The sequence below is a fragment of the Lissotriton helveticus genome, chromosome 3_2, assembly GCF_964261635.1.
Source record: "Lissotriton helveticus chromosome 3_2, aLisHel1.1, whole genome shotgun sequence".
Classification (NCBI taxonomy): Eukaryota; Metazoa; Chordata; class Amphibia; order Caudata; family Salamandridae; genus Lissotriton; species Lissotriton helveticus.
In genome coordinates this window covers 420,775,894-420,792,074 of record NC_136062.1, presented here as the reverse complement: position 1 = coordinate 420,792,074, position 16,181 = coordinate 420,775,894, and the positions used below count along the sequence as shown (strand labels likewise).

Here is a 16,181-nt window from a genome sequence, read left to right as displayed (position 1 = left end):
TTATACATTGATGAAAAGTTTATTTTAATTATGTGGTCTTAATAATATATGAAATATAAGAAGAATTGTATAATGTTGTTTTAATTGTAAGTTTTTAGTAACTGAACAATAATTTTTTTCAACAAAAAAAATAAAAAAAATTGACAATCTATCGAAATTGATGGTCCACTGGGTGGGTAAAGACTCCAAAATCAATCCTCGCCAGGAGAGCGACCACAATGCTCTAGTTTTAGAAGTAACCTCACCGTGTGCTGAAGGTCTCCACACTATACCATGAGATTCTGTACATTGACCTATTATTGGCCAATGGAGGGAGAAGAGTGCGTTGAGTGGCCTCTTTATACCAACAAATTGTTCCCTTTCTTGATGTTGTGTTCCAACTTTCTGCGACCAACCTCCCAAAGTAGAATTGCAAATAACCACTTTGACCTACTTTCTGTCTTGGCACCTTTTTTTAAATAAAAATAAAAGGACTAGGCTGTATCCCAAATCAAGGCACTTATGGTTCAACGAACATTGTAAGACAGCTAAGTTACCCCTTTTAGTCTACATTAGAACTAATGATAGGTTACAAATTATGGAAGATAGGCCAACCTACAAAACTGTTGTAGCTAATGCCAAAAGCAACTGAGAAAGTGAAAAATGGGATGCCCTTAAAAATGCACTAGACAACCATGATATGAGGACATTTTAGACTTTGATTAATACCGGTACATCTGACGGCAAACCGGCCATTGCGCCAAAACTAGGGGAGGAAGTTTGGAGAGCCCACTTCAAAGTTTATATACTTTGAATAATAAGGAATCCAGTAGGGTGGAAACGCCCATTCTCCACTCAGAGTTGGCTCAACGAGATGTGCCTCTGTGCTTACTGAAGGAGATCACAGACGTGCTTGGCAAGATATTACCAGCTAAGGCCCCAGGGTTGGACAAGATTCCTGGTGACCTTTTTGGCTCTGAGCCTCTAGTTGGGGCTTCCTACCTGTGGTCCCTTTTCAATGCTGTCTTGCTGGGCATGGCACTTCCATCCACCTGGGAAGGGGGGGGGGGTGAAATCATCCTAATTTATTAAAAGGGCTCACCACTTAATCCAGCCTACTATCGCCCCATAACTCTCCTAGAAGTTAGCCAAAACATCTTTACACATGTATTTCTGGGGCGATTACAGTCCTGGATAGAAGAGAGTAATGTATTAACAAGCAGGATTTAGGGCTAAGATCTCCACCATTGACCACATCTTTAGATTACAACTTATCCATTGGAGAACTGTGATCTTAGAGGGTGGCAGCCTCTATCTCACATTTGCGGATCTTAAATCCACATTTGATCTAGTCCAGAGGGACCAACTGTGGGGTATATTCCTGGATATGAAAGTCCCAGATTATATTTGTTATCATCAGAAAAATTCTTCATCAAGGTAAGTATGCATGAATAAGATATGCTCAAAATGGTGAACTCTTGGCCCCTTTCCCTGTCAGAGAAAGGGGTACTCCAAGGATGTGTCTTGGCCCGACTCTTTTCTCTCTCTTTATTAATGGCATAACAGAGTCCCTGTAGGCTGGTAAAGACATTGATGCCCCTAGGCTAGGGAACCGCAAAATACCTGCACGTATGTTTGCGGACGATACACTCTTGCTTTCAAAATCTCCTATGGGCATGCAAAGGGCTCTTGAGGTATATAGCGCCTTTTGCAGTTGTCGGGGATTGGAGATCAATTTACAGAAAACCAAGTACATGGCTTTTAATACAAATACCAGTAATTGCCCAAATCCTGGACTAGATGGAAGGGCATTAGAGAGGGTGTCTATTTTGAGTATTTAGAGATCACATTAACTGAAAAGATGAAATGGGGGACAAAAATAAAGAAAGCAAGCCTAAAACTGGCCCAGTCGACGGGGGGCATTATAAAGGTTTACAAGAGCTGTACGCACAAAGCGTTAGGCCCTGCAGCTGAAGGTTACAAGGTACAGGCAAGGGGGGCGGCCTTATATGGAGCAGAACTATGGGGCTATTGTCCATCTACCCCCTTGTTATTGACAGAGAATTAATTTGCGAGGCAATTGTCAGGGCTTCCCACTCCCTCCCCTCTAACACCACTTAGGATGGACCTAGGGATCAGTTCCATAGCAGATGTAATTTCCTCCAGACCTCTCCTATACTGGGCGACGCCTCTGGAGTTCTCCCGAATTAGCCCCCTATAAAGATGAACTGAAGGATGTTATGAATTTGCAAGGTGCGGGGAAACTACCCTGGCTCGTGTATATTAGGAATACATGTCAGGCCCTGGGGAGCGTAAACATGTGTACTTCAGCTGAAGAAATTTGTTTTAAGACAACAAGAAAGGCACTCCTTGAAAGTTATAGAGAATATAAACTCGACCAGCTATGGCGGGGGGTGAAGCTAGGGTGTTTAACTTCCATGTTTATGGAAGCAAAAGAGCAATATAGGCTAGAGCCTGCGAAAAAGCTTTTCCTCCAATTAAGACATGGGGTGCTCCCGCTTCAAACTTTTACCAATAAGTGGTTGGGCTTCCACAATCTAGATTGTTCAGGGTGTGAGCACGTAGAGGAAACTGAAATGCATGTAATTTTCTTCTGCCCCGCCTATAGGACGTCAAGGTCTCTGTGGTTGCTACAATTGTGTAGGAATATGGGGACTAGACATTGGCGAGATATTTTTCGGCTTTTTAAGTTCGACACCGATACGCTATTGTGTTTTTCATCTTGTGTTTTTGTACTCCATGTAGTGCACCCACAAGTGCCATTTTAAAGAAAGAATTCATAGGTTATCCCCAGTCCAATACTATTTACTAGACATGTAATGCTATGTACCGCTCTCTCTACAATTATGATGAAATGTAATCACTGCAGCGCATCCCTAGCCCTTCTGCAAATTAATTATTGCTAGGGTATTTTATCCATAGGTTTTTTTTTTTTGTTATTTGATTCGGTACTGATACATTTTTACAAATTGTATAAATCAGGTGTTTTTTTATTCCGAATGAAACAGTTCTCTGTTTACATGTACTTTTATTGCTCCTCACTGAGCACCTAACGTAGAAAATATGTACTGTATGGTTAGTGCAGAACTCTGTGTTCAAGAAGGTTGAGTTGGCTTGGGGGAGTTAACTTAAGAATGCAGATATGAATGCATATTTACAGTGTTTTTAATAACAAACATGTAGAGTCTTTTTTTATATGATGTGGTTATATTTGGCTACAATTTATTGTTTTATTTTATGTGCTTTTATGGTCCGTTTGGCCGAAAAAAGATTTTTGACTGTCTGGCTGACTTGATTTTACTACGCACTGAGCTCAGTCGCAACATCATGCTGCAAACAAAGGTAATCCGTATTTTTGTTCAACTGGTAAATACTGTTACCAGGGCTCTGCCAGAGAGGACTTAGGTGAAGCTAACCCTGTCCGAATTTGCTTGTGGGTTTGATGCTAAAATCACACTCACTACAGTTTCAAACATTTTGATAAAGGATCCTCTAAGGGTAATCTAAATGAAAAGAAAACAACAACAAAACTAAAGGTTCGTTTGGATATCAAAAGATTTCTGGGGGGTGTCCTTAAGAGATAGAACTAATACTAGAATAAAGCCTTATTATTTGTTTGTTTATAGGTACCATAACTGCTGGTACCATTCATCAGACTGGTGTGAATATCTGCTGCAGTGCTGATGTTGAGTAGAAGAGCTACAGCATCTTTGACTCATTTTACTGTTGCAGCAAACTTGTTCCTATCTATGAGGTATACATGAGTGTAGTCGATTGACCCAAGGATTTTCAGAAATACTTCTGGAGCATAGATTTGTGCTTTGCTAGCATTAGCCGTTTGAGTGTCAGAGGGGGGCTGTATATGCTTCCTACTCACTGTCTGCAAAGCATTCATCATTTAGTACTTTGATGAAGATTGACTGAGAAATGACACACATCAATCCTGATTAGCACTGTGTGGTGTATGTTTTGAAGAATTCTTGCACTGTTAGCATTTTCCAGAAGAAGCAATGCAGTGGACACGTATGGTGGGCTATAGCAATGCAATGATGAAAATGAGATTTATGGTGTCCGTATCAAGCCTGTATATACTATGGGTCACGATTATGGGTTACATCCTTATTGTGTCAATCCTGTCTGTGCCATTTGAGTTCATTGATTGCTTATCTGGTTTCCAGCCTCATGCTGCATGGCCTATTGTAGCAAAACAAAGAACCGGGCAAAGTATGGTTTAGAGGCCTACCAGTGCTGAACCTCTGGTAGTGTACTGCAGAGTGGAAGTGTGACCTGCTGGAATCAACCTGGGAGAAGATCACCAGTGAATGGCTGTTCATGTAGGTCTGGCCCTGTGTGAAGGTGTGTGTAAGTTATTTTTTTTTTTACTCAAACACTGCATGTATTTCTTACATTATTGTGTTAGTCTTAGGTTATTGTTTTGCAGCTTTCCTTTCATTCACTACACCTAGAAAATGTAACCATCTGTTTTTGACTGGAGTTATTTTAAGACAGTATTTCCCACCGGTTCTCAGTGCCCTTGCATACTTCTAATTGGGTGTTATCTACCTTTTATGTTATTTTTTGGATGTGGTGAGCATAACATGAGATAAATAGCAGATGTGATAAACAGGGCAGCTGGACTACAGACATGCAGTATTTAGCAGGTGATAAATACAACATGCATTTTTTACAGCTGATCAGATGTGTCAATAAATGCTTGTGCTAGTAACCCTGACATTTAGTAATTACCATTATGCCTAACTCATATTAGAACATTGAAATTTTGAGCACTCTATTGAAGACGATGAAGTGCTTCGGGCTTCAATTGGCTGTAAAGGCCCAGAGCATCAACATTCCAATGTTTGTTCATAGCGTAGCTGTGAACAAAGGCCTCACGGAGCCTGAGGGGATATCAACCCCTCTGGCTCTGTGATGCCTTTGTTTTACAGATTAGAATATTTTTCCCTCTAGGGGTGGAATGTTCTAATAGTCTTAGAACACTTCGTAGTGGGTTCTACCTGCCAGTAAAGGCCAGCTCACTTGTTCAAGGCTTTAGCCTTCAGCTCGGGCTTGTAACACTAGAGTGGGCCTTTAATAGCCAATAGAGTTCACTACAGTTGGCTCTAAGTCTATAATTAAGCCAGAAGGTAAACCTTTAAGTGGCACAATCCTGTTTGGTGTACCCGACCTAAGCTCCATCTCTTTCCAGGTCTACCTTGACAATAGACTATCATTGGCACTTAAAGCTTTTTCACATTATTTCAACTAAAAAGTTAAAAATTCATATTTCTGGTTCCACTTACTGGATATTTGTCGTTTTGCTGTGTAGCAGATTTCTGCTTCTAAACGGAAAATTTTGTAGTACCAGAAATTGAAAGAGTAACACAAAAAATGTGATACAATAGATTATTGCACATAGAATTATGAAAGGCACCATTGAAAAACCGTGTGCATGTTTTAACCATCTTTAAGTTTAGAGGAGTTTACAAAGATTCAAAGCAAAAACATTTTAAAACAGTGAGAGTGAAAACATGCTTCGTACCTTTAAAGAGTGAATGTTCCATTTGTAAAACTGTTTGACAGTCTGCTAAAGGCATGAAACGGTTATAGTTGAAGCCTTCAAGGTGGCTCCTTATTAAATTCAGCCATTCTAATCAATTAGTAAAACACCCTGACGCTCTGCTAACAGTGTGAGATGGTTTCAGTAGCAGCCTTAGGCATTGCACTGTTAGGCGCATATGATTTTTTTCTCAAGCGAAGTCCTGCATTTTTGCTTTTTGCAAGTTTATATAGGCTACTGGTTTTCCTCACTAAAGCAATTTATTCCCAGGTTGGCGAATACTTTTCGAAATAATAGAACCACTCACCCAAGCTGAACAACGTAATCCGATTATTTGACTGAAAGTTAACCTTTTGCTAATATTTTCAAAGCAAGTTGGCAATTGTTTTGACATTTTCCCCTCCAATTTGAGCATTTGCCGAGTTTTCTGTGTGCAGTAGCAAAACGAAACACTTTGGAACTTTTGAGAGTTTACTACTTGTTTCATAGCACATTGCATGGTCGCACTTTCACATCCATACTACTCAGCATTTTCAAAGTGGTGCCTCAGAATATTTGTAGAAATGGTGAGGTTCTCATTACAAGTTCTATGTTATTTCCACATTGTTGGACCCGTCTGCTTCTGATAGTCCCCTCACCAATATGATTTCTTTTGTTCCCCTGAACCTCCCAAAATTTGCCACTTTTTATTTGTCTACCAGGACCTTTTTGTGTGTTGTTTCATGGGGCTAGGTGTTCCTTGACACCCAGCTGCTCACAAGGTTTCTGGCACCTATGTACAAGGCGCCTGGCGAAACCTGTGGACATGAAAACTGAGGTTGGCAACCTTTGTGTGTTTAACCTTAAAATGGTGGACACATATTTCCCTCATGTGAGTGACTCCCATTGGAGCCTCCTTGAACCCTGACCTTTTGAGGTTTTGGTGCCCTTTCTGGTTGGCGCGCTTTCCTGACAGGAATTTCATAACTTTCCTCAGGTACACAAAATGGCTGCTCCAGAGCCCCAGTACGGTGGCTCTGAGTGACCAAAAGATACCTCAAAAGTGCCATGCCATTGACACAGCCAGGGAAGTTTCTAGAACCTTCTGGCTCGTGCCAGTACCTCAGGGCACTGGCTATATAAAGCCCAGTCCCTGGCGGCCATTTTAGATGTAATTCAGGTTCCAGACTTGACACCAGAGTGACACCTGCCCTGCTGACCCCTGAGGTGGCTGAGAGCACAGGCAGTAGAGTGGCAAGGGTTAATAGCCTGATTCCTGACTGGCGTTCCAGTCAGGCGTGTTCCAGTAACCTTGCGCCTACAGCGCCTGCCCAGCTAGTGCCTCATTGCCCCAAAAGACTGTGGCCAAGTTTATGTGCCTCCCCACCCCCCCCCCCGGTGGCGAAGTCGTGAAGAAAAGGCGAGTCGCGACCTTCCACAGTGCCCCCTTCGTGAATAGCGCCTATCGCGGGGGACTCGGACGTCTCCGAGCCCCACCGGCGTTGCGCGCTTCCTGGTTGTGCAGTGATCGAAGGTGAGGTGGTGCGCCGGGGCGGGGAGAGGCCGGCCTTCATTGGGCGGGATTAGCGTCCCTGCCCTTTCCCAGAGACCCGGGAAACTGTTGGCGTGGGCGGGACCAGCCCCTGTATGAGGAAGTCGGAGGGAGGTCCGTGAAGCCCCTGAGAACCCTGATGCTGGCGTAGGAAGTGCTGTGCCCCGACTGAATCGCTATTCGATTGCAGCCGTAGTGAGGTGGGTCGTTTCCCCTGGAGGGGTGCCGCGTTATCAAGGAACTGTGCACCGGCGTTGATTTGAGCGAGCGCTGAGACTGAGTGACCCCGCTGGCAACCGTTCGTTTGTCTACTGACTTCGAACTGTGCTACCCTGGTGCCTCCGATATTGCCGTAGGCTCAAGTAAACCACACCAGCAAGCGGACATCCTTCCCCGGTGGCAGCGGAGGGCCAAATGTCATATTTACCGTATTTCCTTGTCTTTAGGTACACGCGCATGGGCTCCGCGTGAACATAAAAGAGTCCCCAGTGCACCGTGAATCCAGAGAAGCCCGCATGCATTCCCCATGATTCCACAAGTACTGTTATCCTTTTCAAAGTGGGTTTATCTTGCAAATGTAAACTTCCTGATTTATTTAATTGGTAGCAGCGATACCAGAATGAAAATGTGGTTATGCATTTAAATGAACGAGGCTTTATTATTCCATGTATTGGTGATATATAAACCTGATATGCATTTTATTTATTGATAGAGCTATTCCTAATATTTATGCAACACCAGTGTTCCTGAAGTCCTATTTACTGTATTTATTCTCAACCTGAATCCCAGAGTGCTGTAACAAATGAAATGTGAATGTGCTTCCCCAATTGATCCCTATTTACAGCAGAAACTTTTATATAAAGGAATCGTATTTTTCTACAGCAGTGGTGTGGTGTCCTTCTTTTTGGTGTGACTGTGCAGGGGGTTATTATTGGGTCAGAGCCGGCTTAGCACTACAGCCTTCACTGCTTTGACACTTGAGCCAAGCTACCCCCTTTGTGCTGGGCTTGCCCATCGCAGGTCCAACATAAAATTGGTGCTCAGCGGGTGGGATTGCGAGCCGTGCTTGTTCTGTACCCCATAATAATTCAGTGTGCGTCACAGGTATACACCCGGAGTTTTCTCCTAGCGGCCCTCGAATTCAACATTTTGCTTTTTCTAAATTCTTTCCTGGAGGTGGGTGGAGGTGACCCTCAGAGTTCCTATCCTGGTAACCTACTTCGGGGTGGTTGTCCACACTTTTCACTGGCAAGATGGAATTCGAAATGTCAGAGCTGGAGACCTATACTTTGGCACAGCTCAAGGATTTCTGTCAGGAAAGGGGAGTGTTCGTTAGGCGAGGGGCCAAAAGAGAGGAGCTCCGTACTAGTCTGCGAGCCTGGGTGGAAGCGCACACGGAGGGAACGGTGGAGGAGGAGGAGTCAGACAGAGGTACTGTCATTGTTGGGACTGCGGAATGTCTCCCGGGGGTGGGTGAAATGTCAATCAGCCCTAAGGTAACCTCACGGGAGGGCAGCAGTGTGTCATCGAGAGGGTTGTCAGAGACCGAGTTAGCCGACAGGAGAGAGGAAAGACAGTTAAGGTGGGAAATAGCAAAAATGGAGATGGAAGAAAGGAGGGAGGGGAGGAGGATGGAACACGAGTTCAAGCTACGAGAACTCGACCTCCAGGCCCACAATATCACTCCGGAGGGTGTCGAGTCAAAGGCATTTGCCAGGGAGCCCAGGCCCCATTTACCCAAGGACGTAGTCGCCAGTCATACCGCTGGAGAGGACATAGCCAAGTGGCTGGCAGCCTTTGAGGTCTCCTTAAGAGCCCATGGGATCCATGAGAAGCATTGGGGTGGTGGATTATACCGGTACATGCCTCCGACAGGTAGGGATGCACTATTGGCCCTAACTTGGGAGGAACACGTAAACTACCCTGCCATGAAGGTTGCGCTCATCAGGAAGTTTGGGTTGACCCCCGAGAAATACCGGCAAAGGTTTAGGGGCAGCCACAAACTGAGCTCACAGAATTGGGTTGACTTCCTGGATTTTGCCAAGAAAGCCCTGGATGGGTGGGTCCAAGGTAATGAGGTGGAGGACTATCGAGGCTTGTACGACCTAATACTCAAGGAACATCTACTCGAGAAATGTCTTCCCGAGCTGAAGCAACACCTGGTAGACAGCAAACTTACTTGCCCCCGTAAGCTTGCTGAGGAGGCGGACATTTGGGCGAGTACCCGAGTGTCCACGAAGGGGACGGGAGGAGATTCTCAGAAGTCTGGACAGGGCGCTCCCCAGAAGAAAGAGGGAGGAGATAACAAGAAACAGGAGTTCTCCGAAAGGCCCCCAAAATAACTTTAAGGGGAAAAGTTTCTTTTGCAACTCTAAGGCTAACCCGCAGAAGAACCCTAATCCTGGCCAGAGTCAGCAGCCAAGGGTTGTCCATTGCTTTGAATGCGGTGGTATTGGACATTATAAGGGAGACGTGAAATGCCCAAAGAGACCACCCCCTCCCACTGGAGGAAAGGCACCGGGAGTCGCTAGTGTAGCGCTCGGGGAGGAGATGCCCTTAGTTAAGGGGAGGGAGTGGGCGGGAGTCAACTTAGTGTCCCTGGGTGATCGGGAGATGGTTCCAAAGATCCAGGTGCCCTCAAATACTACCAAGTATGGGCAATGGGTCACCATCAATGGCCATAGAGGGGAAGCTCTGAGAGATACAGGAGCCAGTATGACTATGGTAAGGAGTCATCTGGTGTCCTCAGAGCAGGTGATTCCAGGCGTACTTCATCCAGCCGCGATGGCTGACGGCAGAATGGGCCACTATCCTGTGGCCGAGGTTCCCTTTGAGTGGGGAGGGGTTGCAGGTTCACTTCGAGTTGCCGTAAGCCCCGCCGTGCCAGTCGATTGTCTGCTGGGTAATGATATGGAGCACAATGCTTTGAAGGAGGTGGAATACCGGACTCACACTGAGATGCTGGGTACACCTGATTGGGCCTGTGTGATACCAGGTCTGCGGCTGCTCAGGAAGAGAAGTCGCGTGGGTTGGAGCCTGGAACAATGGCCCACCCAGCTGCTGATGAGGGAGCATCTCGAGGACAGGAAGAGCCTGCCTCGATGTCCGTGCCCCGTGAGACAGATAGGCCACCTGTGGAGGTGGACCCGGAGTCCGCGGAGGTGGACATGGTTCCGTTGGAGGATCTGCCTATCTCCGCTGAGTGGCGAGTGGAGGGAGGACCATCCAGGGAGGAGCTAAGCAAGGGACAGAGGGAATGTCCCACCCTCGAGGGTCTGAGGCAACAGGCTGAAGCCCAGGCAGCAGGTAACGAGTCTGGGAACTATCGTGTTTACTGGGAGGATGGTCTCCTCTACCGTGAACCCAGGGCGCCAGTGCACGGACTGTCACGGGCCCTGGTAGTCCCACAGTGTTACCGAGCCTTCCTATTAGAGTTGGCTCATGAGATTCCCTTGGCAGGACACTTGGGTCAGGACAAAACCTTTGCCCGGCTTGTCCCCCACTTTTATTGGCCTCGAAGGAGGGTGGCGTCCGATTCATACTGTTGATCGTGTGTGTCATGCCAAGCCAGTGGGAAAACAGGGACGAAGCTGAAGGCTCCCCTGGAACCACTTCCCGTCATTGGCACCCCCTTTGAAAGGGTGGGCATCGGCATTGCTGGGCCCCTAGATACACCGACATCATCCAGTCACAGGTTTATCCTGGTACTGGTGGATCAAGCCACAAGGTATCCAGAGGCAGTCCCTCTGAGAACCATTACTGCACCGGTAGTGGCGAAGGACCTGATGGGGATCTTTACCCGAGTGGGATTCCCCAAAGAAGTTGTGTCTGACAGGGGGACCAACTTCATGTCAGCATATATGCGGGCAATGTGGAAGGAGTATGGAGTGACCTACCGGTTCACCACTCCTTATCACCCACAGACCAATGGTCTCGTGGAAAGGTTCAACCAAACCTTGAAGGGTATGATCAGAAGTCTACCCGAAAGCCTGCGGAGGAAATGGGACGTCCTCCTACCCTGTTTGCTCTTTTCCTACAGGGAAGTGCCACAGAAGGGAGTGGGCTTCAGCCCCTTCGAGCTTTTGTACGGGCACCCTGTACGTGGACCTCTCAGCCTGGTGAGGGACTCCTGGGAAAAGTCTCCCCGGAAAGTTCCCCAGGATGTGGTGAGCTACATGATGGCCTTCCGAAGCCAAATGGCTAAGTTGTGGAAGCAAGCTTCTGACAACTTGGAAGCCAGTCAAGCAGTTATGAAAGCGTGGTATGACCACAATGCTCACCCAGTGGAGTTGGAGCCTGGACAGAAGGTGTGGGTGATGGAGCCGGGGGAGCTGAGCGCTCTCCAGGACCGTTGGACAGGCCCCTATGAGGTATTGGAGAAGATGGGCAAGTCTACCTATCTGGTGGACGTAAGGACCCCTCGGCATCCGCATCGGGTGTTACATGCCAATCGCCTCAAGCCCTACTTCGAGAGGCCCGAAGTCATGTTGGTAATGGTGACTGACGGATCGGAGGAAGAGGACACAGAGCCTCTCCCCGACCTCCTTGCGTCTCAAGAAAAGTATGGGTCAGAGGAGGGAGTAAAACTCTCACCATCCCTGACTCCTGAGCAGCAGGAGGAATGTCGCCAGGTCCTGGGGACATTCGCTCCACTGTTCTCCCTTGTCCCGGGTAAAACCCATCTGTGTACCCACGACGTGGACACAGGAGACAGCCCACCTGTGAAGTCAAAGTCTTACCGGCTGTCTGACAAGGTGAAGGCCAGCATTCGAAGCGAGGTAGCCAAGATGCTGGAGCTAGGCGTCATCGAACCTTCGAACAGCCCTTGGTCCAGCCCGGTGGTTTTGGTACCCAAAGCTGCCCCACCTGGCACCACACCAGAATTACGATTCTGTGTGGATTACCGAGGACTCAATTCAGTAACGAAAACCGATGCTCATCCGATCCCTCGGGCGAATGAATTGATTGACCGGTTGGGAGATGCCCAATATCTCAGTACCATTGACCTCACTGCAGGGTACTGGCAGATTCCCATGACTGATGGAGCCAAGGAAAGGTCAGCCTTCTCCACACCTGATGGACACTACCAGTTCTGCGTTATGCCTTTCGGGCTCAAGAACGCTCCTGCCACTTTCCAGCGGCTGGTGAACATGATCCTCACCGGGATGGAGTCATTCTCCGCTGCTTACTTGGATGACATAGCTGTCTTCAGTAGCAGTTGGGAGGATCACTTGCAGCACTTGCAAGCCGTTCTCCAGGCCCTGGAACAGGCTGGCTTGACGATCAAGGCCAGCAAATGTCAGATTGGACAGGGGTCGGTAGTGTACTTAGGTCACTTGGTGGGCCGGGGAACGGTGCAGCCCCTTCAGGTGAAGATTGAGGCAATCATGGCCTGGAAACCCCCCAAGACCCAGACTGAGGTCCGAGCCTTCCTGGGCCTCACAGGTTACTACAGACGGTTCGTGAAGGGGTATGGCACTATCGCGGCACCCCTTACAGAACTCACGGCCAAAAAGCAACCCAGGAGAGTCATCTGGACGGAGGCTTGCCAGCGAGCCTTCGACACTCTGAAACAAGCATTGTGTAAAGCTCCAGTCCTGAAGGCTCCAGATTTTTCAAAAGAGTTCATTGTCCAGACAGATGCATCGGATATTGGCATTGGGGCGGTGTTATCGCAACTCAATGAAGAGGGTCTGGATCAACCCGTGGTCTTTTTGTCACGGAGACTGCTTCCCCGGGAACAGAGGTGGAGTACCATTGAGCGGGAAGCCTTTGCGGTGTTCTGGGCACTGAAGAAGCTGCGACCATACTTGTTTGGTTCACACTTCCTTGTTCAGACAGACCACCGACCCCTTCGCTGGCTCATGCAGATGAAGGGGGAAAACCCCAAACTGTTGAGGTGGTCTATCTCCCTACAGGGAATGGACTTTCGGGTAGAACATCGGCCCGGAGTTTACCACGCCAATGCAGACGGTCTCTCCAGGTATTTCCGCCTTAGTGTTGAGGACTCCCAAGGGGTTGGGTAGTTCTCCCCACTTTCGGCTGGGGGGGACGCGTGTTGGACCCGTCTGCTTCTGAGAGTCCCCTCACCAATATGATTTCTTTTGTTCCCCTGAACCTCCCAAAATTTGCCTCTTTTTATTTGTCTACCAGGACCTTTTTGTGTGTTGTTTCATGGGGCTAGGTGTTCCTTGACACCCAGTTGCTCACAAGGTTTCTGGCACCTATGTACAAGGCGCCTGGCGAAACCTGTGGACATCAAAACTGAGGTTGGCAAACTGTGTGTGTTTAACCTTAAAATGGTGGACACATATTTCCCTCATGTGAGTGACTCCCATTGGAGCCTCCTTGAACCCTGACCTTTTGAGGTTTTGGCGCCCTTTCTGGTTGGCGCGCTTTCCTGACAGGAATTTCATAACTTTCCTCAGGTACACAAAATGGCTGCTCCAGAGCCCCAGTTCGGTGGCTCTGAGTGACCAAAAGACACCTCAAAAGTGCCATGCCATTGACACAGCCAGGGAAGGTTCTAGAACCTTCTGGCTCGTGCCAGTACCTCAGGGCACTGGCTATATAAAGCCCAGTCCCTGGCGGCCATTTTAGATGTAATTCAGGTTCCAGACTTGACACCAGAGTGACACCTGCCTTGCTGACCCCTGAGGTGGCTGAGAGCACAGGCAGTAGAGTGGCAAGGGTTAATAGCCTGATTCCTGACTGGCGTTCCAGTCAGGCGTGTTCCAGTAACCTTGCGCCTACAGCGCCTGCCCAGCTAGTGCCTCATTGCCCCAAAAGACTGTGGCCAAGTTTATGTGCCTCCCCGCCCCCCCCGGTGGCGAAGTCGTGAAGAAAAGGCGAGTCGCGACCTTCCACAGTGCCCCCTTCGTGAATAGCGCCTATCGCGGGGTACTCGGACGTCTCCGAGCCATACCGGCGTTGCGCGCTTCCTGGTTGTGCAGTGATCGAAGGTGAGGTGGTGCGCCGGGGCGGGGAGAGGTTGGCCTTCATTGGGCGGGATTAGCGTCCCTGCCCTTTCCCAGAGACCCAGGAAACTGTTGCCGTGGGCGGGACCAGCCCCCGTATGAAGAAGTCGGAGGGAGGTCCGTGAAGCCCCTGAGAACCCTGATGCTGGCGTAGGAAGTGCTGTGCCCCGACTGAATTGCTATTCGATTGCAGCCGTAGTCAGGTGGGTCGTTTCCCCTGGAGGGGTGCCGCGTTATCAAGGAACTGTGCACCGGCGTTGATTTGAGCGAGCGCTGAGACTGAGTGACCCCGCTGGCAGCCGTTTGTTCGTCTACTGACTTCGAACTGTGCTACCCTGGTGCCTGCGATATTGCCGTAGGCTCAAGTAAACCACACCGGCAAGCGGACATCCTTCCCCGGTGGCAGCGGAGGGCCAAATGTCATATTTACCGTGTTTCCTTGTCTTTCGATACACGCGCATAGGCCCCGCGTGAACATAAAAGAGTCCCCAGTGCACCGTGAATCCAGAGAAGCCCGCATGCATTCCCCATGATTCCACAAGTACTGTTATCCTTTTCAAAGTGGGTTTATCTTGCAAATGTAAACTTCCTGATTTATTTAATTGGTGGCAGCGATACCAGAATGAAAATGTGGTTATGCATTTAAATGAACCAGGCTTTATTATTCCATGTATTGGTGATATATAAACCTGATATGCATCTTATTTATTGATAGAGCTATTCGTAATAGTTATGCAACACCAGTGTTCCTGAAGTCCTATTTACTGTATTTATTCTCAACCTGAATCCCAGAGTGCTGTAACAAATGAAATGTGAATGTGCTTTCCCAATTGATCCCTATTTACAGCAGAGAACTTTTATATACGGAATCGTATTTTTCTACAGCAGTGGTGTGGTGTCCTTCTTTTTGGTGTGACTGTGCAGGGGGTTATTATTGGGTCAGAGGCGGCTTAGCACTACAGCCTTCACTGCCTTGACACTTGAGCCAAGCTACCCCCTTTGTGCTGGGCTTGCCCATCGCAGGTTCAACACACATGGAAATACCAGTGTTGGAATTAACTAACCCATTCAGAATCCCCTGTGAGATACAGAGAACACTATTTTAAATCCCTGGAATGGGAAATAACTTACGTCTTCCTCGTCACAGTCATGTTCCTTTGTGACTATGACTCAGAGTAATGAACATTACCGGTAAGTAACCGAGTCATTACCGGCCTTCTTGTGCAGCTGTTCCCCAGTTCCAGAGAGTTTAATGGTGATATTTAACACCTGCTCTGACCATGTGGTAAATCTCTGTGGTGGGGGTTGATGGGACAGTTGGCGGGGAAGGTGAAGAGGCTGTAGGCTCTCTAGGGGGACCATTGTCTTCTTTCCTGTGTACCTCCAGACAGGCAGAGGTCCAGTAGAAATATGTGGGGGCCGAGCTGTGCAGCTTTCCAGCAGCCCTTGCCCTGTTTTTTCCAGGTGCGGATCTGCAACTTAATACCAATCTGTTGTTTCTGGAGTGGTACATTTTGTGTCCAGAAAAACAAAACTACTTGGAATTGCTCAGTGTGCTGTCCCACAGGTTTACTACTCCAGGCAATAGAGGCCATAGGGCCTGATTTAGATATTGGCGAGTCTGATCCCACCATCCCTTTTTTGATGGTTTCACTACCTGCCTACTTGGCAGTCCGCCTGCTCGATTTAGGTTTTGGCATGTCCATGGACGAAAGATCATCTGAGTGCCGCTGATTCTGCCAGGATTTCCTTCCTGTTCAATGGTGCCATAGGCAAAAGCAACTTTCGAAGGGAGTCCAGCTAGCATTACCGTCAGCCTAATTTCGATGAGTCTTCTGTCAGGACAACTCTGGCGGGGATACCTCCGTACATGAGTTACTGAATTAGAAGGAAATGAGGTACAAATGTACCTTTTTTCTGTTTTCCACTTCTGTTTCCATCTCAACCCCCATTGTCCAGGTCCATCCTTTGCTGCTACAATTTGACCACGATGCTAATCAACTCTATTGTCGCCGGGATGAATGGTAAGTTTTTTACACATATCTTACTATGAATCGTGTGTTATCATTTCCTTTCGCCTCGTGTATTTTTATATTGCCCTTACATGCATTTTTTA

At 47.7% G+C, this 16,181-nt stretch overlaps 1 long non-coding RNA gene across 1 annotated transcript in view; it reads left to right on the top strand.

Annotated features, from left to right (window-relative positions):
* Positions 1-16,181, top strand: part of LOC144826346 (uncharacterized) — a 404,090-nt gene that overhangs the window by 189,061 nt on the left and 198,848 nt on the right. Inside the window, exon 2 of the long non-coding RNA XR_013609798.1 lies at positions 4,179-4,356. This is a non-coding gene — a long non-coding RNA (uncharacterized LOC144826346). The remainder of the gene's footprint in view (positions 1-4,178; positions 4,357-16,181) is intronic.